This window comes from Barbus barbus (genome assembly GCF_936440315.1).
Source record: "Barbus barbus genome assembly, chromosome: 1".
Classification (NCBI taxonomy): Eukaryota; Metazoa; Chordata; class Actinopteri; order Cypriniformes; family Cyprinidae; genus Barbus; species Barbus barbus.
This window is the reverse complement of record NC_136729.1, coordinates 13,342,905-13,370,109: the sequence shown is the minus strand read 5'-3', so window position 1 is coordinate 13,370,109 and position 27,205 is coordinate 13,342,905. Positions and strand designations below refer to the sequence as shown.

Here is a 27,205-nt window from a genome sequence, read left to right as displayed (position 1 = left end):
AACAAAAAAAAACAATCAGCTAAAGCTTTATGCTAAACCTTAATTTTTGCAATGTTCAACTGGGGATCTTTTGTCCCCAAAAAAGTTTGAAGACTGCCGAGGTAGACCGTTGTGGGTAAACACAAACCCAAACTGAAACTTCTCCATACTACATTTCCACATTTCAGATAGAACGACAAATCATACTGCTACAGCTTTGCTTTTTATAAGAAAATGTTTTCAATTTCAAGTAATACAGATTTGTAGTAATGTGAAAACAATACAGCACCCCGAAACAGATTCTTATTATTGTAAAAGAGATGAATCGAAACACACATACACAAAGTCTGATAACAGCTAGTTGTCTGCTGTGTAACTGGGGAACTTCCATGATTCAACCATGGAAAGGGCTTACCCCACAAAGCCTGACTCTGCCCCCTCTCTCGCACTCTCTTTACGGTCAGGTGATCGGGGACGCCCACCTCAGTCAAAGCATAGGGAATTTCTGAAAGTATGCCGTCATTGATATCCGTCACGGCATTGTTTTGGATGCGAAACATACGAACTGTAAATTTACAGTGGGTTTTTTTATATTTCAACAAACCGGAGAATCCGAAACGCACTGATGTCGATCAGACAAGAGAAAACAGGTGGCTTGCGGTGCAATTGATTATAAGAGTGAATGAGGTTGTGTGGTTATTGGTTTATTGCAAGGCGTTGCATTTTTATTCGCTTTCACGCTTTAGCCAACTGTTTTCTAGAAATGTCATGTGTATTTACTCATACTTCAAAAACTTTTTAGAAGTCATTTACATTTCGAATCACTTTTAAATCATAAATATTACAACGATGATATAATAAAAAAAATTCCCCATTCACCCCCCACATCGCCCCTCAGCTTGATAAAATTCCCCATGACAAACAAACATCAAACAACTATTCCTGTCACTGGCTTGGTCTTCACACTTACCAGTTCAATGCCTAAAAACACCAAACCAAATGAGGGCCACATAAGTGGGCGTCTCCAACCAACCCTGTCTAATCAAGCTACAAAAAAAAACAAAAAAAACCCTTCAGGAAATCATCGTGAGAACTAACCAACCATACAGCTAGACCAAAAGACATGACGTCTGAAGGGACGAGTACTCTTTAAAAAAAAACTGATTCGGGTTATTCACTTTTGAATAGATGAGGACTTACATCAACAACATGCCAATGTGAAAACAATTCCATTTTAAAATAGTGCCATGAGTCGTGTGAATGATGTCATAGTAGGCTTGCATCTATTCCCCTCCCTGTGTGTGTGTCTGCCTCTGCCAATGATGCAATGCTGAGTTGTCACGATGGCATCGCTGCCTTCCAAGCCCCCACTCGTAGCCTCCACACAAACATGCGTACATGCAACAGAGTGTACATCCTGATCCGAGAGAGTTCAACTGAGGACACACAGCGCTCGCTTCTGTGTGACTCTCTGGCCGAGCCCTTGCCTACATGTAACTCTGCGGCAAGCCTTCCTTGACCTTGCACCACCCTTCCAAAAATAACATTACAATAAAAACTTTCACGACTGGCCCCATTACGCTTTCAGAAAGTCACAACTGGCTTCTATGCACATACCATGATTACTTTCCCTGCTCTCGTTTTCATGTCATTGCCCTCGACCTAGTTCAGCGCTCCTGATTTATGGTTGCTAGACAGATGATAAATCCATCTGGATGGAGCGTTTGAAGATAAGCGGCACTAAAATCACAGACATTGATATGATATTGACACTCCAGCATTAAAATGTTGTCCATCTGGTATCAGCTGTTAATGAATAAATTTGTAGGCTAATATATAAACCAGGCACATTAGCGGTGTATAAAAGGTCTTACTAGAGGGGGAAAGACTCAGATGACACCTAATCTAAATATTCACCGTCATTCCTGGCATGACACCAAAATCAGCAATTTCACTAATAATATTCAGGTCTCAACTCTCAGTTGTTTCTCTTGGAGTCGACACAAATACCCCTTTTCCACCAAAGCAGTTCCAGGTGCTAGTTCAGAGCCAGTGCTATAGCCGGTTCTTATTGGTTCGACTGGCGAGCGCTTTAAGAACCGGTTGCTTTTCCACAAGCTAGAGAGCCAAGTTTCTGTTCGTCTTGTTGGTCACGGTAACCCCGCCCCCAGCTCCTGACGCAAGCGGTTCTTCCTTCTAGCCCAGCAATGTTTTGGTGCTACTTACGAACCGCTTTTCCTGGTTCGGAACTGGTGCTTTGGATGTCGAAAAACAAAGAACCGGTTTGAAACTAGGCTCTGGCTCCGAACCAGCACTGGAACTGCCTTGGTGGAAAAGGGGTAAAAGAGAAACATGATGCTTTTCTTAGTAACTCTAGTGGTCACGTCCTGTTAAGAGTACACATCCATGCTGTCACTGTGGTAAGCACTACTGAGAAAAAAGTACCTTAGTCATTACCTTGAATGAGGTGTATTACTGACAATGATATTACTCATAAAAGGAGAAGTCAACATGAAACAGTTTACAACCCATTTTACTTCTGTAACTTGCTATGTTTCTAAATGAAAAAGGAGATTCATTGGAAAACTGTAGTATGAGACTTTTGGAAATTGATTAGATTCTGAGAAGTGACTTGGTGACATCATCTAAACAGAAAAACAGTTTCAGAGGTGGATTGAGTAGTTACTTCGATGAAAGATGTTGGCTTTGAAATAACATGCACAAATTGTGCACAATAAGACCAGAGATGTGCATTAGGAAAGTCAATAGGGTCCATTTTGATCTTATGTTGACTTCAAAAACAATGAAACAAAAGTGACAACAGATCTTTTCTTCAGTTTTGTGACGTACATCACAGATTACTGGAGAAAAAAAGTAGGGTGGGACTTGGTTGTGTCCATCAGTTGTTGATTAGAGGGAGGCAGACCTTGCAGTCAGTGAAAGTGAACTAAATTTTTGGAGAAGTCCAGCATATGTCACCAGAGAGACGCGTGTCAGAAGATTATGATTTTAATTTAAAATAAAACATTTATGAACGTATGAACTGTTCACTATAAGATCAACTATATTTCCCCAATAACAACTATATGTCCTGTGTTACAACTTCAGAGACGTGCCCTTTCAACTGTTTTAACAGAAATGTAAGAGATCAGACCTAAGATGTGTTGATATCTCTATCTGGAGAGTCAGGGAAAGTTCTGCTTTTGCACTTGTCTGTGAATGTGAATGTACCAGCATGCGAGATTAAAGAAAGCAGAACAGATATAAGACAAGACAGGAAGTCGTCGTCAGAGAAACAGGAAGTGGGCCTCTCAAAAGAGGGCGTCTTAAAAAGGGACTGGGGGGAATGATGTAACATCCTGTGGAACATATTCTGTGTGTACGTATTTATGAATGGACCAAAAAATGAAAGCAAGCATTGGTCAGGTGTCTAGTTTCTCATCCTGTTAAGCCCCTTAGGCTCGGCAGATGTTGCTGTTGTCTTTCTGTCGGGGTTATATCCATACTGCTGTCGGTCAACTTGTGTAATAGTTCTTCTGAGAACTAGAGTAAAACTTTTAAGGAACAGAAAGAGTGACTGATGTGCCAGCACATTACACAGAGACAGCCCAAATGGCAAAAAGCTGAAAGACGGGTGCTGTGCGTGAATAGCAGTGACTCAGTGTGCGAACGTCTGATAGACATGAAAGTCTGAAGTGTGTCTGCACAGACATCTGCGAGAAAAAAAACTTTTAATGCACTCAGCCACACAGATTGTACAAATGTGTCATTGTGAGATGTCAGGAAACACGAGTTTACACATTCATTCTCTTTTAACGTTATGAATACAAAGTATCAGAAACGACCTGTCTCTGTAGCCTTCAAAACATCGCAGCTTTTCATTACTGGAACAGTCAACCTTGAACATCTGTCTTGTTTGTCTCTCATAAGTCCCCAAAAGTCCCCTCCTACATTCAGACTCCTCATTTCCCAGAAGCAAATGCATTAGACACCAACAACACAGGCACACTTATTAGTTATTAGTAACAAAAAGGATAAATCACAAACAAGCTGGCTCTCGGGTTGCCATGGCAACACTCGTGTCTGATGCTCACAAAGTCAGAGAGGAATCCAGCTGAGCGGGATGAAGAGTCACGTCTGGCATCTGAAATATTTCAGACACTAATTGAAATATGATAAAAGTTAGTGACCATAAATATATGGAAAATTTGACTTTATTGTGAGATAGAGACAGACCGGAAAATAATCCCTCTTCAGTCATGTCTCCCCCCACGTTATGAGGCACGTCAGCGATCTGTGTGTTGCATCCTGGCTGCTCACTCTATCCAAAAAAACATCTGACTGAGTCACAGAAACATGACTGATATTTCAGACTGATGCATCAGACAGTATTAAACTCTTTTCTTTCTTGTTGTCTTTATTACACCACCTAAGACCAACTCATCAAACTTAACACAGACTCACTTTCTCTTGTGAAATTCCTCTAGCTTACCTACATCACTTCCTTTTACCACAAAAGTACAGTCCTACCATGGGAAAAACTCCCACACACACAACCGTTAAAGCTCAATGGAACGAACGAGGAGGCTTTACAGCTTACAACTTTTTTTTTTTTTTCATTCGGACAGTCCTGAAATACCAGTATAACCACACTCGCGTAAGCCCAGCTCCCTGTCATCATCACTGTCGAATGGCTATCGTGATAAGCGTACGTTGACTAAGCACCCTAGCAAGCCCACTGACCTACATGATACATCATTGCTTTATTTCACACACTCACGTGAAATGTGCTACCTACACTGATCTCTCTGTACTCCACCTGTTAGGCTCACAAACACAACCTTTTGAATGTGCTACTCAAAATTACAGACGGGAAGATAGACTCAAGTTCATAAAAAAAACTAAATAAAATTTGTAATTATAATTCAAAACAATGGTTTGTGTAATGGACTTCTTCGCTAATCAAAACATTGCCCTAATACACAGTTCTACACACTTTCAAACAATTGAGAATGAGTAATATATATATATATATATATATTCACACCAATTTTGTTTCTTATTTTAGTCTGGCCTATAGCTTTAACAAGTTTATGCCGTCACAATAAAGGGGCAGTGACGCTGCAATAAGGCGGCTGATTCAAAACACCCGCTGGTCTGAGGAGGACTGAGTCTCTGCAGCTGCTGCACTCTCGAAATTTACAACCCACAACTTCAAAGGAAAACAAATGCAGGCTCTCTGTTTTCATGTCAGTCATGCTAATTGATCGGAAGTCGATCTTCAAAAGGATCTTCTTCTCCTTCATATACCCCTGTATTTACTTCCACGGGTGTTTAAGACCACCTGTAAAATGCAGAGTGTCCCAACTCACCCCCCAGACACACTCATACAACAAACACCTAACTGTTTCACTGTAAATTTACATGCTTTCAGGAATGTTTGTTCAACGTCATCACAAATATTCCTCCTAGCGTGTGACAGAAGTTTCCCCTGCATATTCCCTTAACCCAGACACCGGAATATGTTCAAACGCACATGCAAGCGCTGAGAAAAAACACCCCACCCCCAGGTTGGGCTGGAGGCTTGTTGTAGTAGAAAACGATGCAAATGATTTCCTTTCAGACAGGCGCATTCAGTTCAGCACGAGCTGGCTACGCCAATCGATTCAGCTTTATGAGACTGCCCAGCTCGGCACATCCCGCAGTGGAGCCCTGCCCTCCCGTGTCAAACAAAGAGAGTTGGATCACACTGCCATCACACACATAAATGGGTCAATGAAGTGATGCCCTTTTTTGGTTTGGTTTCAATTCATTTCAACTTTTTTTTGTTCCATACAGCTGAAAGTCAAAAACATTTAGATGCATGAAGATTGTAAAATAGAAATAATAGTAGTTTGGCATAATCTTTGTCAGTGTTTAAAAAAATATATGCAAAGAAGCAATTTTGTTCAAATATGTGACCCTGGACCACAAAACCAGTCATAAGGGTAATTTTTTTGAAAGGATAGGACAATAGTTAGTTGAGATACAGCTGCCTGAAAAACTGGAATCTGAGGGTACAAAAAAAATCTAAATATTGAGAAAAGTTCTTAGCAATGCATATTACTAATCAAAATTTTTATATATTTATGGTAGGAAATTTACAAAATATCTTCATGGAACATGATCTTTACTTAATGTCCTAATGATTTTCGGCATTAAAGAAAAATCAATTTTGACCCATACAATGTATTGCTGACTATTGCTACAAATAAACCAGTGCTACCTATGACTACTTTTGTGGTCCAGGGTCACATATTATTATGTCAGTCTGGCTTAAGCAGTATGCAGGCTATTTTGTTGTCATGTGACAGGAAAGCCATATAACAGGGAGTTTAGAATCTCATGACTGTATCAAGGTCATCAAGATTTATATGAAACGAAGAAAAATAATTGTTTGCTTTATATTTTAGTATAGTGTAGTACTTTTAAATGAAAATGTCTTTCTTTGACACTGGTAGGCAGGTCTGGACAGTGAGGATGGGCCGGGTCAGTTTACACAGTGAACCCAACCCCCTTCCACCGGACACACGTGGGACTGAGACTTTACAACCTAAGTTACATCTAAACACTTTCTGCCTTCAACACCCTGCTTACACAATACAGCAATATATTACACAATCACACGCCCAAACCAATAATTAAACCATGCTTTGATTTGTCCAAAGATGATCTCTCTAAAGACAGAACGCCATTCATTGTCTCAAAGGCATGTGTTTGTGGGCAGTGAAGAGTTAATGCGCTGATCTTCCGGTCACAGTTACTACAACGCTTTCATTCACAGGCTGTTGCTACCCTGTTATAAGGAGCGTAATTTCTTTCGGTAACGGCCAACACTCAACTATGACGTAGTCACGAGTTTACCATGGAGATAACAATGATAAAACAACTGAGATAAGAGAGAGCTGACTTACCCTTAGTAGTAAAACTCGTTCAGCTTGCGTCTCCACTAACGCTCCCAGAGGTTAGACGGGATCTGTTGGAGAATAAACGAGGACATCTTTTAGTTTTGCTTACAGATGAGACGAGAAGTCCGATGTAGGACACTGGAAAGGTGTCCAACGGCAGAAATGATTAGATTACGAGTGATCACATATAAAGCTTGAATTACAGGCGCTTCGGTTATGAGCGCTGCGGGAATAAACGCTGCCGGAGAAGAAAAACAAACGTTAAAACACGAATATGTTGGTTAAAATTCCTGTCAGTACCGGTGAATATCGCAAGTTAACTTCTCCTTGGCGTGCAGATGAATGTACCAGCTGAATAACAACAATAATAATCCGCAAAATCGCTCATTTTCTTAAATCCTTCGGTTCAAAAGCCAAAAGTCTGTTGTGTGTCTCCGCAGAGGGCGTGCTGCTGATATTTAATGTTGTTGGGTGAGTCTCCGCTCTCTATAGCGAGCACAGAGCAGTGTCTGTGAGTTAAGGCAGGGATCCAGTTGCGCTGAGCGGCGCTGGGTCTTTTAAAGGGACACACAGCTCTGGCAACAGAGGCGCACTTCGCAGCGTAGCCCCGCCCCTCAGGCTCCTGACGTCAGCGCGGCCCGGAATTCCCTGACAGCGCAAACCCGCGCGACTCCGCCTCCTGCTTTATTTAAGACGGACTCTTGTCCTTCTCTCACGGACAGCAGTTCCGCCTCCTAACTATTAATAAGTCTGAACACGCTAATCACGCCTCATCACACAAAAATAATCCACAAAAATGCTGTACCCAAGACTCAATCATTCAATCAAAGTCATATGTACCATATATAGCTTCAGAACATGCTATTCAGTTGATATGGGGCTAATAATAATTAGTCCCATATCTAATAAGAATAATAATTACTTTATATTATTATTACTAGTAGGTCTGTTTTTATTATTAATACAAATTTATTATTTATTATTTTTTGCAATATGTTAATTTCAATTTTATACCATGTAAACAACCATTTATATTTGTATATTTATTCATATTTATTAATAAACAGCAACAATGATGATGATAACACTGTAATAATACTATTCTTCTTATTGCTATTATTATTATTATTATATAAAATTAGATTGCAAAAATAACAAATGACAAAAAAAAAAGAAAAACTTGAATCTGATGTTCAGATGAACTGAAAAACAATAGGGCAGCTATTGCAGGGTTTATTCAGGATTTAAAGAAATCTGAGAGCGTCGAACAAGCCAGGCGAGCACTGTAAATCAAAGAGGAGTAAAAATAGGACAGACATAACAGATGGACCAAGAAGTGCTGAAATAAACAAAAGCAGACAGGAAAACCATGGATATGATTTTTAAAATTACACTGGAAGAGTATCCACTTTTTCTGACTTATTCAGTAGTCACAATTTAAGTTTTAAAAGAAACTAATGGCATCTGCCATGTCAGGATGTTTCTTGAGGACAGCATGGTATGTTCATTTAATGGCGAACAGACGCTGCATTCGTGTGTGATCAGCACGTTATATTTAGCAAGGTTACATCAGTGGCAGCGAGACAAAACAGGCCGGCAAAACCACGGGAACCAGGCTTCTTGGACAGCAGCGGAAGGACATCACAAACCACACACACACAGGACGTAGGCTGCTCTGAGAACAACGCCTACCAAAAACAGACAAACATCGACAACAGCAGATGTGCGAATCGCTTCTTTGGCAAACAATGAAGAAAAATATGGCTTTTCTTTTTCTATCATAAACAAATCTGATCACATTCCAGCTACAGCACTGTCTTTGCTGTTCGGAATTGTGTGTGTGTGGCGATGACCACATAATAGGATCCACCAGACAGGAAGAAGGTGACCAGGGTGTGACGGCCTGTGATCTCTCCCACACCCACACCCACCCATTGTGCTCGTGTGTGCTAGTACACTACAGATTACAACAGATTTCAAAAGATATGTGCGTGTTTTTTGAGTACTTTAATTCCAGATGCGGACTTAGTGTTCAGATTGCTTGCTTCTGGCCATATAATCAGGGAGGGACATAGCTCAGTCTCCCGTTCTCACACAGCAGCTAAATATAGCAGCGTTCCCACGAGCACTGCAGAATTCTGAACACACACAGACCTGAAATATGCAGAACTGTCAGATGTGCAATGGCAGAAATGAGTGGTATGTGTGTGTAAGAACTGACACCGGCCTTTAGATCAACACTCTGCTCCCACTTTGTAGGCTCCACTGAGTCAGCACTAGGGTGCACTAGTTGTCACAGCTGCCACACATGGATGGATGGTTCATTCAGAGGGTTAACTCCCACGTCTGCCCACATCTACCCCACATAAACCCACGTATGAATTACATGCCATGAGTCCATGCAAACTCATTTTGAAAGTAAATGTCCCACTCAAACAGTAGGGGGACTGTAACCACCCTCTGAGGACACAGGAGGAACAATATATAAAAATAAGGATTGCAAGTGTGAGCAGCATTGTTAAAGCTTACATTCGTCGATCTTGTATGTGTACCTTGCAAACTTATTAACTACGGTTTTCTGTGATTGAACATTCACAATGTGTCTTATTTGAACAAATTTAGGTCAAATAAGTCAAATTAAGTCTCATTAATAATGGGTTGAAAATGTCAAATTGTTTTGTTGTTTATGAATATAGCAATATACATAGTACATAAAAGTGTGTTTATAATGATAGCTGTCATTCAATTTCATGAAAAAAATGAAAAACTTTGTTTATGGCAAAGAAAACTTTACATTTAATGAGCCTTATGAATATGGTTTTAGACACATAGAAATATATATATTTTTTATTTATACTTGAGTATTTTTAAGATTTATACATGGGCTTTCTTTTCGTCTTTTCTTCTTCATACATACACTCAACATTTAAACAAACAACAGACAAAGACACAAAATGAAGTGAATTAAAGAGATTATTAAAGAGATTATTACCCAAAAATGAAAATTCTGTCATCATTTACTCACCCTCAAGTAGTTCCAAACCTGTATGAATGTCTTTGTTCTGCTGAACACAAAGGAAGATATTCTGAAGAATGCGGGAAACAGAGCAGTTCTGGGGCACCATTGACTTCCATAGTATTTTTTTCCCTACTATGGAAGTCAATGGTGCCCCAAAACAGCCTGGTTACAAACTTTCTTCAGAATATCTTCCTTTGTGTTCAGCAGAACAAAGACATTCATACAGGTTTGGAACTACTTGAGGGTGAATAAATCATGACAGAATTTTCATTTTTTGGGTGAACTATCTCTTTAATAAAAATAATGACCATATGTGTGTGTGTGTGTATAAATATGCAGTGCTTAAATTTATTAGACCACCATCACCCAATGTAAGGTTTGTGCCACAGCTGCCCTAAACTAACAGTAATGATGATTATCAAAATTATTTTTTATGTTTCTGTAATGGTCAATACACCAGTAGTATTTGTAATGCTAAAATGATTGTTGTTATCCATGAAATTTCAAATTTACTGTTTTACAAGGCAGGCAGAAATAAAAGTAAAGGACTTTATTTTTTTATTCAGATGCCCAATTACAGTCAATAAATGCAGCCTGAAAAAGAGAAAACACAAATTTTAGGAATCTGTCAAAACACTTGTTTTAAACTAAAATGTGTTACTGTAATTTATAAGGTAAATAACAAACTGAAACAACTAAAGAGTCTTTATTCATGCATAATAACCAAAAAAGTTTGTATGGCCTCCTTTGGCCTTGATAACAGTCTCTGCTGTTATTGATTAATTGGGCATCTGAATAATAATAATAATAATAAAAAAAAAATACTAAAATCCTTCACAATTTTTTCTGCCTTTCTTGTAAAACAGTAAATTTGTAAATTCCTGACTAAAGAGCTCACACATACTGATGGATTAACCATTACAGAAACAAAAATGTTGATTATTAATTTTGGTAAATCACCAATTTTTTAGGGCAGCTGTGACACAAACCTTACACTGGGTGGTGGAAGTCTAATACATTTGTTAAGCACTGTATATAAATAATTTCTCAAAATAAAATGTGTAATTATTATGGTGGAAATGCTGGAAGGCCAGAAAAACAAAATTCCTGACTAAGAAAGCAGAAAAAAAAAATCCTTACTGTAATGGTACTCTTTCATTTTTGACTTTCACCAATTCTCCACCATCTATCTCTGTTTCTACCCAAAGCTGTAGCTTGAGGGGAAACATTTAAACGCCCCACTCAAAACCCTTTTCTCTGTAGAATGAAAATTACAGCAATCTTTGGTCAGATAAAGTGGGGTTATTTGTTTATTGATGACTATAAAACAGAAGTGGTTAGGCTGTTTGACTTATGACCTTAAAGTCAAAAGGTTGCACCCTTGCAGATAGACAGCTGCTCTGAGTTTTAAAACAGGCCTGCAGCAACAACTGTAAAGTTAACAAAAACCTAAAGTCCTGTGCAACTGCAAAAGCACTGCTATTAGTAAGCAGTCATGAAGAAATTGAAACACAACAGTCCAGTGTTTAACTGGCTTTTAATATATCCTGACTGATCACTGAGATGGAGAGACAGACAGAGATGAAAAATGTGATATCATTTCTAGAATCAAACCCTGATAGCAAATCAAAAAGCTAACATTTAGCATTTCATTTTAAATGTCACTCTGAACTCATGACAGGCTCCATGAGCCCAAAGGTCACAGTGAGGGGGAGTTTACAGGATTTAGATGAGAAAAGGCCTATCCCCACAACCAAAAGACAAGAGGACTAATCTAGTATCTGAGGGTGAAGAGGGGATTCAGTGGTTTATAAGAGGACATCGACCAAACAAACATGAGAAAATGCAAGTTCATGAGGAACAGTGTGACACTCAGACAAAGTGTTCTTGATACAGACGAGAGGACTCGTGCTCAGAGAGCATGAAAGTGAGAGACAGGCCGAGAGCGAGAGAGAATGAAAAAGAGAGAAAAACAGTCCCCATACCTGCTGGGAAATCCAGCTCAAGACAGCAGCTGGTTTTTAGCTGGTCAACCAGCTTTCATGCTTCACAAACCAGATTAGAATCAGCATGAAATTAAACAATTTCAAAATGCATGTTACAGATTTTATAGCGAACAATTCATCACTGCACGTTTCATTTTAATCAAAATATCATTACTATCATTCTTCCAGTGAAAATGACAAGGTTTTCTTTGGTGACGTACACAGGACTTCTCCAATCATTTAGTCCGCTTAAACTTGTGTTCATCTTTACTTTTTTCTTTTTCAATAATCCGTTACACTCAGATGTATGTCACAATATGGAAGATAAGATCTGGCGCTACTTCCATTTAATCGTGACTTTAAACTGCTATGACCAGCTAGCTGGTTTGTTGCTGGTCCAAGATGGCTCACCAGGTTTAGCTGGATTTATCACAAGAGATTTTCCTCTTCCTATGTACACCAGCTGGGGCATGTGCACACACACATAACGTGACGACCTACTGATTACACACTCCTCTCACCCAGCACATATTACAATTCTGTGACTCAACACAGCTCGCCCGTTCTGTACGCCTCCAACTGTCAATAAGATATCAGAATTATACTAACTCAACACGCAGAGGTGTTAGACATCAATGAAATTACTGTAATGCATTAGCAAACAAAGATATTGTACACATCCTGTAATCAGTGAAATGGAGACAAGGCAATACAAAACATTTATTCTCTAATGTCACTCATCCAGAACCAAAGAAAACAGGCCCACTACAGACAAACAATAAACCTGTTCTTCCATTGTATTAATGATCTTCAAAAGACGCCAGCCAGAACTAAGTACATAGCACATGTTTCTATTACGTAGGACCTTTCTATTGGATTCTATTACTGAGCTACTAGTCAAAACATTTTAGTAAAACAGTAACTATGTCTGAAAAGCTTTTCCACTCCTGAGGGCCTCAAACCCAGATTACAAGCTGTGACAGTTTTATCATCCTGTATGTTATAGAGCACTGAGGTTATATCACTTTACTTACCTAACCAAACTCCTTACCACACCTGCTCCTTGCGACTGACACTCAAGCTGATACAGACCTACATGTTTGCACCGCTTTCATGAGTGCAAAGTGGAAGTTTAAATGCGTTCATATGGTCATGTGTGAGCTTGTTTTGTGTGAATCGAGGTACAGTATTCAGCTGTTCTTATGGTTAGTCACTATATGACTCAGAGCTGCTCCTCGTGTTGGGACAATAGACCACATACTCCAATGTGTACACAAAACACACACACACACACACACACTAAAACATTCACGTGAGCACAGACATACAGCTACACTTGAAGAAAATGTGCCGTGCAAAAGTCAAAAGAGTGTTGCGGGTGGTTGCAATGGCATTGCTATGCAGTTGCTAGGGTATTTGTGGTGCTTACTAAGGTGTATCTAGGTATTTAAAAAGTTATTCTGGGTTGTTGCCAAGTAGTTATTTAGTGAACAAAAGAACCCACCAAATGTATGATGTTCAGTAGTCGGTTGATACAAACCCTTAAGAAAACCATTATTGATAATTGGTTTGCAATTTTTTCCCTTGTTTCTTGGTCCACCAGACAGATTGCTTTAAAAAAACACACACACCTTTGCTTAACAAGCACATTTACGTTATCATTCACTGGAGTGTTTAGTGTTCATGTAGCTCAAAACAGATCATGACGCAAGCAAAACTTACCTTAAATACAATGTAGGTCGCCTTGGAAAAAAAAATGCCCATGAAATGCTTAGATGTAAACACAAGTTATGTTTCAAAGTTCAATATTAATAATGATTTGTTCAAATCCCAAATTTACCCACTGTTATATTATTGTTATAACTTATTTATGGCCTGTATTTGTTGTCTGTATTTGCTGAACATTGTTATGTCTGCACTGAACCACGTTTCATTTTCCTCCACAGCCCTGTGATGTGTTAATATGACAATAAACACGACTTTGACTAACCACAGTACACACATTTGTAGTAACTGCCTTAGCAAGCACCCTTAAATCTAGAGTGTTGTACAGTCACCATCCAACCATCAACACCACTTAAACAGTACATTTAAGGCATACATAATAGTATCTACATTCTCTGAAATTCAAACCCACAACCTTTCCATCCTGTTGAAGCAGTCTTACAGAGAGTCTTACAGAGACAGTGATACCAGGTCAAATCATGATCCCGCTTATGTCTGCAAGTCCGTTTAATTTGTTTTGGTCTATCAGGTGCCCACTAGTCTGCGTTCGTTCGTGCGGTTGTGACTGTGATCAGTCGTGTGTGTGGGGGTGTGCAGTAAGGTGGGCGGGGTGCAGAAACCGCGCTGAAGATTTGGTTAAGTGAACTTTTGCCACACATCGCATGAAAAGGTCAGATTCAGCCCTGTATGGTTTGCGAAAATTACCCACATGCAAACCTGTACCCACACACACGCTATTGTCTAAACAGTAACCAACAAAGCCAAGCAGGAATCCCTAACGCTAAACGCAGACTCTCTTAAGAGCGTCTGTGCGTGTGCATGTGCATTTGAACTCTCTCATGAATATTTAAAACATCTTTTGAACATCTGTCAGTCATTCATGAGGGTGTAGTGCATTTTCTGTAGGTCTCTTTCAACCACACACACGCAGCTGACCACATAACAGTAGCCTGAGTTTGAGAAACAGACAGCAGCCCACAACAAAACAGCCATTTTCTCAGTTTTTCCCTTACAGAGTTCAATAAACGACTTTCCATCTACATCCACCGACAGCCAGACTAGACAAAACTGTTTTATTTGCACGCACACACACACAGACGCACAAGAACAGAGCCAGCAACAAGAACATCAGTCAGGTAGTCAGGTAAAAACATGCTGAGGTGATCAACAAACAGGCTCACACATGTTTCTGCACCTTCTCTATTACAAGCACACACAAATAAATCCTAAACCCTGAGGGACCAACTTCTTGTGTAAATCAATCTCACAGATCTAAAGTGAACAAGACTTTTGAGCCAGCATTTCTTTACCGACTTCAGTTCCTGCAGAGCCTGGCCAGTGCAGACGACAGACTGTCATTATACGTCACACCAAACATAGCAAATATAGTCTTCAGCATTTAATGGTTCTAGATTTTCTACTGTATGTGTTTGTAACCTGTAAAAGCTGGTAAAGTCACACAGAGGCAGAGATAAAGTCTGTTTTTATAGCCCGTATAAACCATAGTCTATGTTTTATAGCCCGTAAGTCTTTTTTTTTTTTCTTAATAGTCAAATAACTACTTTTTCCTGATTGTACAGTTACACGTACATAATTATGCCTTGACAGGATAGTTCACGCAAAAAATTAAAACATTACTCTTGTCATTACTTCATGTTGTTCTGAACCTGTGTGACTTTCTTTCTCCTGCAGAATTGTCAGTGAGGAGCAAATAACATTGGACACCACTAACTTTCATTTTTTGGAGTATGGAAAAAGTGAAGTGAAAAACTTGGAACTATTCACTTTCTGTGTGCAATTAATATTATCCACCAGATATTTTTTTTTTACATAAGAAGCATGGCAATTTTTACCTCGAATGTGCAGGGCTTCCAGTGTCAGCCGTTTCCAGTTCAGCTGTGCAAAACCTGTTTATTATGCTGTTTGATACTGTAGACTGGTATTTGTTATCATATTAGTTTGATTTATTATTATAATTATAAACACACTGCTTTGTTGTGCAAAAATCTGATGGATAGGTAGGACAACATAATTTTTGGCTGGACTGCCATAAAGTGTAAGGGGGAAAAGAAAGCCAAGCGATACTTAGTTACAAAGAGCTGTTGAACAAAAGACAAAAGTAATTAAGGCCCTGTCCACACGAAGACGCGTTTAAATTTTTTACTGTATAGGCGTTTCGTCCACACGAAACCGGCGTTTTTCGAAGAGTGAAACCGATCATTTTTGAAACCGGGTCCCAGGGTGGATAAATTTGAAAACGCCATTTTCATGTTTTCGTGTGGACGGCGAATCCGTATATTTTCTGAAACGATGACGTCATCAGCCCACGTCTCGCCCCTAATCAGACACCGCTGCGTCACATAACAGCGACAACAACAACAACAATGTCAGACTACGTGCCTGTGTTCGTGCCGCAGAACCTACTGAGATCATTAGTTTTATTAAAGCAAAATCTTCTGCTTTGTGTGTTAGTTTGTATTCAGCGCGCAAGGTTTACGCACATGGTCCAAGTCCAATTACAGCGCCACATATTGGTCTGGCATGTGTACTACATAGTTTTCAGTCGGTTTCAGTGATTCCGTGTGGACACAGATATTTCCTGAGACGACTCCGTGTTTACGGAATTTGAGGCAAAAAAAAAAGATCGGATAGGGAGAAATCTGGCTTCGTGTGGACGTAGCCTAAAACTGTATGTGATGGTTTACAAACCGACATAAAAGAAAAGATAACATCCATATTTAATTGATGCTCTGAATTCATCCTCATTTGATGTTCAACGTTGGTCAGCAAAATATCTTTTGGTACATTAGCTCCATCAAATGAGCTGGAGTAACCAAGAGGTCAAGGTTTGGCTGGATAGCATGATCTGTAGGTAATGCAATGTGTTGACCCTAGGTCATTACATTTAAATGACTAATGTTTTATGTATGCAAAACAACTTGTTTAAACAATTTGTTTAACACCGTGTGTGTGCATGTATGCACTTTATATTCTATATGTCTGTATAAGTGTGTCTGTATATGGCTTAGAGGTGTGTTGTATTCTTCATTAAGTCCATCTGTTTACACTAAAATTCACATTTACAAAATGCACAAAATCTCTTAAACTCACATATGATTCACACATGGTGTCTCTGAACCACCACAAGACCACACACACACAAGCAAATAACAACACACAGACAAGTATCAACACACACACACACACACACACGCACACACACACACACACACAAATACTTAAGAGTACACTTCATCAAGCAACACTTGCTCAAATTATACAAATTTGTGTTCATATAAACACTGGGTTTAACACTAGATGCTCAGTCAGAAACACTGTCATTAAAACTAAAGTATGCGATACATGTGATAATGTCTGCAAAAAAGGAAGAGAAAGCAGATTGAGAAAAAGAGCAGGAGAAATTCAGTGAAATGTGGGGATGTTTAGGGGGATTCTGATTCGTTTTAACTGGAAAATGAAGAAACTATGTTAAATATCATGTGAGACCACACACTACATCATATATCATACCATAGTTGACAAAACTCACAGCAGAACATCAATCCATGATCACAGGCTTTTCTAGCCTCTTCCTCTATAATGAGTTCTCTATATAGAGTAAACACACCACAGTAAACTGTCTGGAGTAGAAAAGCATTTTCTTGAGTTCTTTTTTTTTTGCAAAGGATGAAGTGTTCTTTTAGTTTAGCTCAACATAATCAAACCGAAGTAAACTTTGCCAATCTCAGCTACAAAATACAAGCATAAAAGTCCAGAACTGCTCTGGATCATGACATCTTGTTTATGTTGAGATCATCCTAATTCTATGGCAATAAAGCCATTTACATTGATGTCTAAATATGACCACAGCAGCTGACTGTTTCTACATGATAAGCACATGTAACCAATATGAATAGAAATTCACATACCAGTGGTGTTTCACTCCTGAATGAATAAGTTTTTGAACAAATCATTCGAGTGAACAATTCAATGATTCACTCATAAAAAGACAGTGGCTGAATTCAAGATATATGTATATTAGCCTACTATTGCTGCCATTACTTTCAGAGATGGAGTGCATAATAGTATATATTTGTGTTTATACATGTGGACATTAATAGGCTTGCATGCTTTGTGTTGAGTTAGTGTGTGATGCTGTATGTGTGTTTGTGAGCGTGCAGGTGTGTTCATGCATGTGTGTGTGTGTGTTCAGCGCCAATGAGGCAGAACACAAGCTGTTCCACACCTGTCCGTCTCTCCCTGGGGGAGGAGCCTGAGGCTGCAGAAACACACATGCAAACATACATTAACATACAAAAGCCTTTTGTGCTCACTCGCTCTTGCAGTCCACACATGCACACGTATGCATGAAAATATTTGCTGCATGTGTGTGATCAGGGCTGATGACATAGCCACACAGAAAATGACAAATGCATGTTTGACAGATGCTGTCATATCAAAGATGTGTGTGTATATATACAGTAAGTGCAAATATATAAGGAGAGATGATGATGTATAGAAAGCGAGCGAGAGAAAAAGTTACTCTGGGACAGCAGAACCCTGTGACATGACACAGATGCACTGATGCTGAAGAGAGAGAGAGAGCGAGAGAGAGAGAGAGAGAGGAGGGGGATGGGAGGAGAGGAGGAGGGGTGTGAAATCACACTGCTGTTCTATTTATTCTCAACCAGAGCACACGAATGCTCTTACACACACACACACACACAGCAGGGAACGCCACTATAGCTGCGAGCAAATGGCTCCACATAAACATCCAATGAAAGCAACGTCCACAGTTGCCTTTGATACTGCTGCTAAAAACAAATGGGATTGGCTTTACACACTCCTCGTATCTCGCACCTGCCGCAATGAAGGTGGTAACATGTCCACGCCAGCTCGCTCACAGGCACACCGAATGATTCAGACAGTATTCAGCATCTAAACCTCAAATCCCAAAACCCGCCTCTCTTACTCCATCTCTTATTCATGACGCCACCTTGCCGCTAAGAGCTTAAAGTGTCTCTATAAACAGACTGGCATTATTATGATCTTAGAACAAAGAATCACATTACAACACCAGTTTACGGCATAAAACAAAGCCTTGTTTCCAAATCATGGGTATATATTCAGGCACTTATCAGGGCTCACCAATAAAGATGGACTGCTGGTGCTGCGTTACTTGCCAATTACTATTATTTGTTATAATTTTAAATACATAGTAAATAGTCTTGGAATTAATTTAAAGTATGCATGCTATGAAATTGCATCCTATTTTGTGAATGCATGTTATAGATCTTATAAAATTGTCATAACGGTGAAAACAAGAGACTCTGGTGATCTATGTCAGACCAAACATTTAGTCTGCTTAAACTCCACCCCTTTCTTAAAATCGACTAAAAGCTTACATTTACTTTATCTAAAAAATTAATCTGCAAAACAAAAACGTTCCTGTCCTACATTGTTTAATGATCTGTTACACCTGGATGTGTCACAATACGTAAGAAAAAATATTTTTATTATAGTCATTATTTGCAAATAAATAAATAAAATCATTAAATACAGAAAATAAACTTTAAACTATATAAATAAAATAAACACTGGGAACAGAGGTTTGTTAAAATACATTTTACTTAAATTTAAAACTACAACTATGTAATGTTTATGTCCTAAACATGTTGCACAAGTATGTCGGGCCGCATGTTGGCAATGTGTTCATGCATAAAGTTTCTGGCCTAATACTTATCATGCAGGTGAACTGCAAACTAAGAGGAAGAAATTAAGACAAATTGCCTATTTGTTATATGGCACAAAGACAAATTCAACTTCATCTACAAAACCAATAGTCATACATAAACACGCACACCCGCATTAAGCCAGCTGAATTAACGCTCCAGACGTCTCACACTAGAGAAACAAGTGCAGTGAGAAATCAATTACAACATCAACAATGACTTTGACTGCAACATGACACACATACATACACAGAGACACATGGGGGTCGTCTATACAGGCTCCCACATCTACAGGAAACTGATCAGGTGGCTGGAGTGTGAGACACAGCAGAGGCAGAGCAAACACACACACACACACACACACACACACAGATCTCAGTCCAGAGAAAGGCACTAAATCTCGTACAGACCTGCAGAGAATCTCGCCGTTGTGCAGCCTGAGCGGCTCCAGTTCTTATCACACACCTCACACACTAATGTGGAGTCTTACACAACACAAACCTTAACATACAGACCTTGCACAGCAGGTCAGAGTACAGCTAAAATCTCTCTGACACACATACTGTACACACACCTTACTCAAGAGGTCAAAGCTCACTGGAGAACTGGGTTAGAAAGGCGGCTCGCCCTTAATGGCATTACAGAGGACAGAAAGAGAGAGAAGAGGGAGGAAAAAGGGTGATGACAGAATAATGAAGAAATGGGGCTCAAACACACACTTTTGACCCTGATACGACCTCTCTCTCTCTCTCCATATCACTATGATCTTGCATTCAATTGGCCGGGTGCCATTTCACCCACTGATGGTGTAACTCTATCGCTCAGTCACATAACTCCATTTAAGTAATGCGAAACGGCCAGCGATCACGCCCAGGGGTCACAGAAGGGTCGCACCATAATGCACTTTTCAGAAAGATATATTTTGGTGTGTTTGATTATTTCAACGGGCAAAACATCACACGGTTTCCTCTGAAACAGGTGTGTGATGTTCCAGAAGCATTTACAATAGCTCACTGATGGGATGTGTGTACACTGTACAGAGGACTGACACACACAAGCACAAAGAAACGACATGCATCCAATGTCGTGGTCAGTTAAGTCATGACGGCGATTAAAGCTGCCTTAAAACTGTGCATGCATGTATTAGGCTATAGGCTATGTTATATATGAGTCACATTTAAGACCTCTGAAATGGATTTCAAAACTATCCTGGAGCAGCCCAGCACTGTCTCCCTCATCTAACACACCCGATTATACTCATCAGCTCATTAATAGAGACTTTAAGACCTGAAGTGGGTCAGAAAAGTTAAAGAGTTGAGAGAAAACAATAGCGTGTCAGATCCGTGTCATATTCAGCCGCGGCAGCTCTTAAAGAAACAGTACCCAAAATAATCTAATAACCAGCTGCTGTGATGTCTATTCATCAAAGAACAAAATAAAAAAAAGATGAAATCAATACCTTTTATAGCTTTAAGAATTTATCTACATTTAATTTAGAATTTAATGTTTGATAACTTTATTCAATTTCTGTATATTTCCTACTTGCTGAAGGGCACAGGTAAATATAAATATGACATTGGTTATAATGGGTTTATGTGAAGATTATTTAAAGTTCACTTAAATTAGAAGTTATTTTATTAAAGTTTAATAAATATTAAAATTGACAGCTCTCAATTATACTGTAATGTTGAATGGCTACAGTCAATGGTTAAATATTAGGAAAAAAATAATTATATAGAGGAATCAGTAGTATTGGTGTCAGTGATACTGGCATTTAGTCATAAAAAAAAAGATGCCATTAAACAAATATTGAAAATATACTGTATGTTGTTTCTACATTAATTTGAAGATTAAATGTGAAATTATTGCAATATAAAAGTATATTTACAAAGTTTAATATTAGGTGCAATTAATTTCAGAAAAAACGTGATTAATTAGTAAAACTTTTTTTATCGATTTACAGCACTTATATATATATATATATATGTATGTGTGTGTGTGTGTGTGTGTGTGTGATTTACATGTGGTTGTCATGGTGCTTTCTTTATAAACCCTCCATAAACCCAAAATGATATTATAGAATAAATCTGTCAGAATCTCTGCAGCATATTTTTAAACAAAAGCACTGTAGCTTCCATGCTAGAGAACAAAGATGCTGTTAAATATAAATAAACTCGATATTCTGAGAAAAACAGCTTTGGTTGTTTACTCAAGATAGAGAGATAGATAGATAGATAGATAGATATTCTATTATTATTTTATGAGGTTTCAGTACACTAACTAGTATTAATATCAGGTTATTTCAATTCATGTCAGTGTTGATAAGCATTTTTTCTGTGCAAATAGTTCCTGTTACATGATGTTTGTGTTTTCACTCTTGTTTAAACACATACGACCCTGTTCTTCAGCAATCCGTGCATTCTCTCGTTCTATGATGTTTGCACATCTTTCCTTCTCAAACTAATCAGCTGGGTGTCAATACCTACCCACCTCCCTCTCTTCTCCTTCAACCATAGAGCATAGCACCAGCCAAGCAACATTTCCCCTCCCCCATCCCCCTCTCTCTCGTCTCCTTTTCTTCTCAGCCCACTCAATCATTCCTGCCTCCCTCCCTTCTCTCTCTCTCTCTCTCCCCATTCCAATGAATGCACAATCCCCCGTTCAGTCAGGCCTGTCCTGGGGGGTGGGGTTCAGGGGACACCCACACCCACACCACATCTGCAGATGAACAAACGTCCATCACAGGGAGTGATAAAGACAGAGCTTACAATGGATACTGAGGCAATTCCAACATGACATGGACAGAAAGCTAGAACACTTAAACCAGCCTAATATGATTTGATGGTCTTAACTGGTTTTAGAGACGCTTTGGACACTTCAGCTGGTCAGGCTAGAAAGTCTCATCTCAATTAGCTAAACTCTAGCTGGGACAGCCTAGGAAACCAGCGTAAACCAGATAAGACCAGCAAACCACCTTAGGCTGGTTTTTCAGCAAGGTACTACATAGTAATACATGAGCATGGTTTATGCTAAAATACCTTAGCAATTATTTATTGCCACTACTGTAAACAACAAAATAAAATTAGAAATCACAAAAACTGTCAGAAAAATTTTCATTTTAATTTTCCTCTTTTTTGCCGATGCCATGCTAGCTAGGACTGTATTTTGACATAAACCACTATACAAAACTACTTCAGAAATACACAAACGGCCCTGTCACTACCAGTGCTGACAATTAGATTAGCAGCTAATGAATAGATTAGCTCACTGCTAATCACCATGGCATTATGGGTAATAATAGTCCTCACGCTGCTAATGCTAACAGAGTTGTATTGTGCTCAGCTTAAACAGCAGCAAGAGGAGCTCAAACAGCAATGCAGGCTAAAAGCAAAAGGGGCCTGAGGGCGACATGCATATGCTCTGACGAAAACAGGCACCGGCAACACTACGTCAAATTTGTTTCAGGGCAGACAGTCATAATTTGCTCTTTCGCCGATGGATGGGGCGAGGAAGAAGACAGAGAATGAGAACGAGAGATGTTGTTTCTGTGGAGAACTATTGAGGAATGGAGAAACAGAATACTGACAGATGAAGACGTGCGGCTGTTTTACACATCTCCTGATGACAATGATGAAGTGCGCTCTTCCAGCAATGTTTTGTGTTTCTTTATCTTAGTGGAGATCTTTAATGAGGGGCGGAGCCAACTGATACACGCCCAGCAACGCGCACACACATCCGCACAATGACTCTTGATTGTTCGAAACACTCCAGGATGCCGGTAATGGATGTGGGTTGTGTGAGACGGACACACGGCCAGGAGGAAGCGGAGGTTCACACACTCACGCCGCCAGGGTTTTACTCTAGTTCTCAACTAACAAAATCCATAACCACCACTTCCTATGACCACAACGGACAGCACACATACGCCTGCAAAACAATTACACAAACTCATCCCACTTGACAAAGAGTCACTAACAGAACAGGAAGCTTGCTTTTCCATATGGATGTGTGGGAAGCAGACACAGGAAAACTGCACTTTCATGTGCAGTAGAGTGAGTGTGTGTGACAGTCAGAATATAAACAGAGCCAGCCGGACTGACTGCATACAACAAGCTTTCTTTGTGCAGCATTCTGACTGGAAAAAGCAGTGCACTTTCTCCCTCTCTCTGCCTAGTGTGTTTTTATTCTGCTGAGCTGTCCAAACGCAGCCCGGATACTTTCACGAGTTCAGTTTAAATGCCCTGCTGGAAGCACAAAGAAACAGAGCAGCAGCGGTGGATAGAGGAAGCGTGTGTGTCTTACCGTGTTTCCCAGTGTTATTCCCTGTGTTTCTGAGATCATTCCACACTGAGAGCTGGTCGTTCAGTCTGTTCAGTAAAATCTCGGCTCTTATTTTCCCTTTAACCAGCTGCAGGCTTGACTACCTGCCCCCCTCACACACAAACACACCGGCAGCAGGGCTTGCAAGCAAAAAACACACCATTCAAAAGCTGACACAGTCAGGAGGATGCAGGTTTCCAGCTCCAAACAAAACAGAATTCCTTCTATTTTAGCCAAAGAAAAAAAAAAAGAGTGTCTCCCTCGTTCTCCTTCTCGCTCTGCTTTCCTCCCTCAATCCTTCTCCCTCTCTCTCTCTCTCACTCACTCACACACACACTCTTTCTCTGCTTTTTTCCACTCAGTAGTCAAACAAAGAGAGGAAAGGAGCTGGTCTCTCTCACACACACACACACACACACACACAGCGCTTAAGCCCAACCCCCGCTATAGGCCAGCCCGCCTCTCTTGGGTTTTTTCACATCTCTTGCTCTAAACAGCCCCCCGTCACCTCTCTCTCTCTTAGCCTCGTTCTCACCCTCCCTCCCTCCCTCCCTGTGTGTGTCAGATAGAAGGAATCGGAGAACGGAAGGGATCCTTCTAGTATATTTCTGTGTGATCTCAAAATCAGAGTGCATCATGTACCGGCACCTGCAGAAATCCATAAAATGCACCACAGATTTCTGCAGATGCCCATCATTCACAAAGTTATACACTTTCCTTGCATGCTTGTTTATTAAATATTTTAAGTGTGCAATGTATTCAATGCTTCCATCAAAAAGATAAAAAGTCTGCAGGTTTTGTCTGAATGACTACATGTCAAGGAGGTCGGTAGGTCAGTCAGTACTGGTGGAATTACTTCTCTTATTTGGCTAATTAATGTTGCAACTTTACACGACCTAAATTCTGGTTCATACAGATTAGATTATTCTTCCTTTTTTATTATTATGTTTTTACAATTTATTTATCTGAACAAATTACAAAGACGACTAAATAGGAATCAGAAGAGCCTAGTTATATCTTAAGTTTTTAACTTGATTACGTTATCAAGGTCATTTCTGAGTAGAGCGTATTCTAAATAAATGTTAATTATTTTAGTAAGCAATATTTTAATATCATAAAAATGATCACACATATACTACAGTTTTCAAAGTTTGGGGGCGGTAAGACTTTATGATTTTAAACCTGCACTTATTTCATCTAAAATATAGTAATATTGTGAAATATTACAATTTAAGACCATTTTCTATTTGAATATACTTTAAAATGTCATTTATTTCTGTGATAGCAAAGCAGCTTTTCAGCAGCCTTTACTTCAGTCTTTAGTGTCACAGTGTAAGAAATCAATCTAATATGCAGATGTGGTGCTCCAGAAAACCTTTTTATTGTATCAATGTTGAAAACAGTCATGCTTGCTTGCTGACTCCAAACCTTTGAACGGCAGTGTACATTGGCATTATATTGCCCATCATGCACTCTAGATAATGCAAAATCCTACATAGCTGGCGGCTGTGACTGGTCAGTGAGAATGTCAGAAATGATCAATTTACTGCTGATTTGAACAGAATTTCTGTGACAGGATTTGTGAATCCAGTTGAAAGCTAGGGGTATTTATGCATGATTTTGTTTGGATACATCACCAGTGAAATTTGTGTGAATGTGTGAGATACGCATCTTTATATGTGTTCAATGTGTGGGAGAGAGAATAAAGACAGAGCTGTTTTGTGCTGTAACTTTTTTCCTACGGTGTCACCTCGAATCAGCCTCAAGAACACACTCGCACCCTTGAATGGGGACAACAGATGAGGATATCCAGGTGTAGCTGAAAACATTCCACTGCGAGACCCGAAAAAGGATGCAAAACCTGCTGACTTGGTGCAAAGAAGTCATGCTTACATTGTTCAGTAATAAAGAAACCAAATACACACAAAAAAGTCATCCCCTGATACACTGATGCCGTTTCAAGCTATTTTTAGCTTTCTTTCATGAATTCCATTCCCATGAGCCAACAAAGACGAAAGTTATTCTAAAAATCTCTGAGAAAGGAAGGGAGGGAGAGAGCGAGAGAATTCAGAAGCCAAATAAAGCCACATTCACTATCGTCCACAGTGCCTTTGGCCCAAGCGTTACATAATTTCCATTCTATTGATTTATTACTGCAGAGATGTGGCCGTGTGCCAAGGAGAAGTGACATATTTGACTCTTGGCCAATGGACAAAAGAAAAGAGATTGTAAGTAAATGTGTGTCAGGGAATGCTGCTGATGGTATCAAAGTCCTTTGTGGAGTTATGTAACCAAATGTATAAAAAAAATTAAAAATGACAATGTGAACCATGTGTCAGCATGTCAGATCTGATGTAGTTTACACGGTTCCATCTTTAATTAACAACTTCTTTTCAATGCCTGCATTATAATATGTTTACATGCACTGTAAAAAAATTATTTCTGACAGACGATATCATATTTTAAAATGTCATGTTAACCTTTAAGTCTGAAAGAAAATGTTTGATTTTTCTTTTTCGGACTAACCTCTATATAAATTGATTGTAACTTGGCTTCAGCCATCAAAAGATAAAACACACAAAAACATATTTTTCTCTCTTGTCTACTGTTCTTCCTTTACTAGCATAGAGATGTTAGAGAGGGAGCGAAGAGAGCAAGTGCTGACATAGAGAAAGGAAACTGATAGGAGGAAAGGAAAGTAAGAATCACGCTCTTCTGCTCATGCCACAAATAATTTCCTCTTTTCAACATTTCTAAGTTCTCATTCCCCTTCTTTATTTGCCTTTAAAATACACAATGAGGATCTGCTGATTAATTGGCAATTAACGTCTAATAAGCTACAGCTGTGTGCAATTACTAATCAGCACATTCCTAACAATGCATCCCACAATGCACCTCTTCGGTCTTTTCACATAGCTTTAAATTAAGTTAACTTTTTTTTTTAAAAACTGTCAATCAGTTCATATAAACACCGTTAACCCATTAGGAATCATTATGAGCTGATGAGTAACAACAGCATGGCCATGAATACACTGCAAAATTTTAGAAGAAACAACCACATTTACTTTAATACTTCTATTTAGCAAGGACACATTAAACTGATCAATTTATGACTTAAAAATCTATTTGCAATAAATAGTGTTCTTTCAAAATTTCTATTCATCAAAGATACCTGATACAAAAATTAATTAATCATGGCTTCCACAAAATACTAAACAGCACAACTGTTTTCAACAAGGATAAAAATGTTTCTTGAGCACCAAAACAATGTATTAGAATGATTTAACAGAGTAATAGCTGTTGAAAATTCAGCTTTGCCACCACAGGAAGAAATTGAATTGTAATATGTTAATTAAAATAGAAAATATTAATTTAATATTTTTTGATCAAATAAATGCACCTTTGGTGAGTGTAAAATATTTTTCAAAAACAAAATCTTACCGACAACAAACTTTTGAAAGATAGTATAAATATACACAAAGACTGATTTCATTCAGA

General features: G+C 39.1%; 1 protein-coding gene across 1 annotated transcript in view; it reads right to left on the bottom strand.

The window, feature by feature from the left end:
• Positions 1-27,205, bottom strand: part of LOC306872114 (uncharacterized protein) — an 85,399-nt gene that overhangs the window by 12,897 nt on the left and 45,297 nt on the right. Inside the window, exon 4 of the mRNA XM_079420517.1 lies at positions 6,933-6,994. The gene's annotated coding sequence lies outside the window, so the exon portion shown is untranslated. The remainder of the gene's footprint in view (positions 1-6,932; positions 6,995-27,205) is intronic.